At 50.2% G+C, this 5,000-nt stretch overlaps 1 protein-coding gene across 1 annotated transcript in view; it reads left to right on the top strand.

Annotated features, from left to right (window-relative positions):
• Nucleotides 1-5,000, top strand: part of cntnap2a (contactin associated protein 2a) — a gene marked incomplete at both ends in the record, with an annotated part of 675,314 nt that overhangs the window by 18,221 nt on the left and 652,093 nt on the right.

The raw sequence follows: 5,000 nt of genomic DNA, 5'->3' as shown, positions 1-5,000 counted from the left end.
GGTGCTGCATAGTTGAGGTGCTGCATGGTTGGGGTGCTGAAGGGTTGAGGTGCTGAAGGGTTGAGGTGCTGCATGGTTGGGGTGCTGCATAGTTGAGGTGCTGCATAGTTGAGGTGCTGCATAGTTGGGGTGCTGAAGGGTTGAGGTGCTGCAGGGTTGAGGTGCTGCATAGTTGAGGTGCTGCATAGTTGAGGTGCTGCAGGGTTGAGGTGCTGCAGGGTTGAGGTGCTGCAGGGTTGAGGTGCTGCATAGTTGGGGTGCTGCATAGTTGGGGTGCTGCAGGGTTGAGGTGCTGAAGGGTTGAGGTGCTGCAGGGTTGAGGTGCTGCATAGTTGGGGTGCTGCATAGTTGGGGTGCTGCAGGGTTGGGTGCTGAAGGGTTGAGGTGCTGCAGGGTTGAGGTGCTGCATAGTTGAGGTGCTGCAGGGTTGAGGTGCTGCATAGTTGGGGTGCTGCATAGTTGGGGTGCTGCAGGGTTGGGGTGCTGAAGGGTTGAGGTGCTGCAGGGTTGAGGTGCTGCATAGTTGAGGTGCTGCATGGTTGGGGTGCTGCAGGGTTGAGGTGCTGCAGGGTTGAGGTGCTGCAGGGTTGGGGTGCTGCAGAGTTGATGTGCTGCATGGTTGGGGTGCTGCAGGGTTGAGGTGCTGCAGGGTTGATGTGCTGCATGGTTGGGGTGCTGAAGGGTTGATGTGCTGCATAGTTGAGGTGCTGCATAGTTGGGGTGCTGAAGGGTTGATGTGCTGCTGGGTTGAGGTGCTGCAGGGTTGAGGTGCTGCAGGGTTGGGGTGCTGAAGGGTTGAGGTGCTGCAGGGTTGAGGTGCTGCATGGTTGGGGTGCTGAAGGGTTGAGGTGCTGCAGGGTTGAGGTGCTGCAGGGTTGGGGTGCTGCATAGTTGAGGTGCTGAAGGGTTGAGGTGCTGCAGGGTTGAGGTGCTGCAGGGTTGAGGTGCTGCATAGTTGAGGTGCTGAAGGGTTGAGGTGCTGCAGGGTTGAGGTGCTGCATAGTTGAGGTGCTGCATAGTTGGGGTGCTGAAGGGTTGAGGTGCTGCAGGGTTGAGGTGCTGCATAGTTGGGGTGCTGAAGGGTTGAGGTGCTGCAGGGTTGAGGTGCTGCATAGTTGGGGTGCTGCATGGTTGGGGTGCTGCATGGTTGGGGTGCTGCAGGGTTGGGGTGCTGAAGGGTTGAGGTGCTGCAGGGTTGAGGTGCTGCAGGGTTGGGGTGCTGCAGGGTTGAGGTGCTGCATGGTTGGGGTGCTGCAGGGTTGAGGTGCTGCATGGTTGGGGTGCTGCAGGGTTGGGGTGCTGCAGGGTTGGGGTGCTGCAGGGTTGGGGTGCTGCAGGGTTGGGGTGCTGCATAGTTGGGGTGCTGAAGGGTTGAGGTGCTGCAGGGTTGAGGTGCTGCAGGGTTGAGGTGATGCAGGGTTGAGGTGCTGCAGGGTTGAGGTGCTGCAGGGTTGAGGTGCTGCAGGGTTGAGGTGCTGCAGGGTTGAGGTGCTGCAGGGTTGAGGTCAGGGGAGGAAACTAACTTTTTGGCTTACCAGCCATCTGGCGAGTAGCTGATTTTTTTTACCAGCCAAACAGATTTTTTACCAGCCAAAAAAATCGCTAATTGTGATAATTACTTCTTTGTATGTCTTCGTCTAAATTGATTTTCAATCTTTAGTAATAATCACACCGTGTCTCTACTCTTTAAAATATTTATTAACATAAAACATTAATAACAGTGTCTCTACTCTTCACAATATTTGCATAAAACATATTAACATGAAAGAGGGATCTATTCTGGACTGGGCAGTGAAAGATGCTGGGTTGGACTGGGTTGGGCAGTGAAAGAAAAAACCTGAAGTATGTTGTATAGATAGATGTGAAATGTATAGATGTAGCAGTACTGTCTATCTGTATGTCGTGTATGTCATATGTTATGATGAATTGAAAATGGGGGACCCTGATGTAAACCAGACTAAAGTCTTTCTCTGGTCTGCATCCCCTTAACAATTGTGTGTATTGAGAATTGAGCGTACTGTATTGTACCCATTCTGCAATCTGTTAATAAAGTTTTCAATCAATCAATCAAGTTAACTTTGAACCTCGGTTGTCAAGCCGCGTCAATGTTGTGTATGCATCTGGGTAGGCATCACAACGGTGTTCACTGTGCCTTTAAGACGGCACGGTGGGCTGGACGACAGGGCTGTGAAATACAGTCAGTGTTGTGGTATCGTCATTTCGGTTAGTGTGTTGTTGTGCACTGGTTGAGCATGCAATAAAACATGTAACCTTACGTCGTAGTCCGGTGCGTTTTGGAAACATTATAGTCATAACAAATACACCTAGCTAACATGGGGCTGGCTGCTTTGAGCACACACACACAGGGCTAACGTTAGCTAGCAAGCAGCTATATAGCTAAAACGCTAACTAGAAGCTAACTACTGTATACTGTTCAAATAGACTAACATACACCTCTGTGATTTAAATGTGTCCTTGCCTTATACTCGAGGGTTGTACTAGGGTTGGATGTAGTTCCCCGTTGGTCAGTCTGTCTGTTTTCCATCTTCTGCTGTGTTTAACGTTATCCGTTTGCGAGTGCTCCCTTGACTGATGGCTAGTACCGCGGGACTTTTATTCAACATTATATATGTCCGCCGCGGGTTGGCTAGTACCGCAGGACTTTTATTCAACATTATATATGTCCGCCGCGGGTTGGCCAGTACTGCGGGAACTTTTATTAAACATTCTATATGTCCGCGGGTCTTGTGCAGTGCTCTTGTGGCACTGTCAACTAAAGCGAGCACTCAGGAGACGTGCACCGTTTGCCAGTGACCGTGATTGCAGAATGTTTTTTTTGTTTTGTTTACTAGTCGCCAGACTGGCGAGTGGTCTTCATGAATCACTCGCCAAACCTAAAAAATACTCGCATTTGGCGAGTAAAGTGCCTAATTTCCTCCCCTGGTTGAGGTGCTGCAGGGTTGGGGTGCTGCAGGGTTGAGGTGCTGCAGGGTTGAGGTGCTGCAGGGTTGAGGTGCTGCAGGGTTGAGGTGCTGCAGGGTTGAGGTGCTGCAGGGTTGAGGTGCTGCAGGGTTGAGGTGCTGCAGGGTTGAGGTGCTGCAGGGTTGAGGTGCTGCAGGGTTGAGGTGCTGTGGGTGGACACCCCACACAGGACTTCATTGCAGTAGTCCAGTTGAGATGTTTGAAAAGTGTGGATGAGGGTCTCTCAGAGTCAGTGAGTGATGGCTGGACCCTGGAAATGTTCTTGAGGTTGAAGAAGGCAGATTTTGGTGATGGATTTCATGTGTGACTCAAATGGAAGAGTGAATCCAACATTACAACCAGATGGATGATCTGACCGAGGGGAAGCGTATACGTATTGTAGCTAATAAACAGCAGGGGGCCAAGCACAGAGCCTTTGGGCACACCTTGGTTGACAGGGGCATGTGGCGGTGGTGGTGATGATGATGATGATGATGATGAATTGCTTCCTGTTGGCAAGATTGGACCAAACCCAGTAAAGGGGAGGTCCGGTGAGACCCATGTGGTCAGACAGCTGTGGGGTAGGAGGATGCTGTGGCAGAGAGATCCAATCAGATGAGAATGTTACAGCGATTAGGAGGTTTGTGACATGGATTTAGTTGTAGTTAGGACCCTCCTACTTTTGCTATCTCTCCATCCTCTGCTAAAAGATGAGGCTAAAGGGAGCAAGTGATGTGAGGGAGGGACGGATGGAAGGAGAGGGGAGGGTGTGTAGAGAGAACCAGAGAGGAAGGGATGTTAGAGAGAGAGAGAGAGAGAGAGAGAGAGAGAGAGAGAGAGAGAGAGAGAGAGAGAGAGAGAGATTGAGAGAGAGAGAGAGAGAGAGAGAGGGGGGTGTTAGAGCAATATAGAGGAGGGAGGGAGTGATGATGGAGAGAAAGAGAGATTAACGGAGGTTAAGAGAGTAGGAGGAATAGAGGCAGGAACATATGGCATAAGGGAGAGAGAGATTAAATAAAATAAATCAGAAGTGGTAGAGAGATAAAGAGAGAGATGGGGGGGGGCAGGGATAGGGAGAGAAAGCCAGAATGAGAAAGGTAAACAGAAGAGACAAAGGAGAGATGAATGGACATATTGAAGGAGGTGAAGGAGAGAGCAGAGATGTGTTGGTGGTGGTCGGTTTCTGAGGTGTCAAATCTGTGGTTTAAACTCAAATCAATATAGATCCAGCTGGCAAAGCATGCAAAGCGTGTCAGACATGTTTAAATGTTCAAAGGTAGAATTGTCTATGCTGTCAAAGAGCGACCTCTAGGCAACACCCTGCTTGGTTGTTGCACTTTGTTACAATCTTTAAAAATAATAAAAGAAAATACAAATGTAAACAACTCTTGCCTAGAGGCCGCTGTTTGGCGGCATTACATATTCTACCTTAACAGAGACCCTGGAGGATTCTAGTATCACCCCTGTACTGTGTCTGTGTGTGAAGACCAGTGCAGAGAGATGCTGTGGTCTGAACAGACAGTAGAGCAGCAGGGAGATGTTGTGGTCTGAACAGACAGTAGAGCAGCAGAGAGATGCTGTGGTCTGAACAGACAGTAGAGCAGCAGAGAGATGTTGTGGTCTGAACAGACAGGATGGAGCAACAGAGAGATGTTGTGGTCTGAACAGACAGTAGAGCAGCAGGGAGATGCTGTGGTCTGAACAGACAGTAGAGCAGCAGAGAGATGTTGTGGTCTGAACAGACAGTAGAGCAGCAGGGAGATGTTGTGGTCTGAACAGACAGTAGAGCAGCAGGGAGATGCTGTGGTCTGAACAGACAGTAGAGCAGCAGGGAGATGCTGTGGTCTGAACAGACAGTAGAGCAGCATAGAGATGCTGTGGTCTGAACAGACATGCTGGAGGAGCAGAGAGACACTGTGGTCTGAACAGACAGTAGAGAGCAGAGAGACACTGTGGTCTGAACAGACAGTAGAGGAGCAGAGAGGATGCTGTGGTCTGAACAGACAGTAGAGCAGCAGAGAGATGATGTGGTCTGAACA

The sequence above is a fragment of the Notolepis coatsorum genome (assembly GCF_963971535.1).
Source record: "Notolepis coatsorum genome assembly, chromosome: 12".
NCBI classification, from domain to species: Eukaryota; Metazoa; Chordata; class Actinopteri; order Aulopiformes; family Paralepididae; genus Notolepis; species Notolepis coatsorum.
Note: the sequence above shows the minus strand (reverse complement) of the source record. Positions and strands in the feature narration are given on the sequence as shown.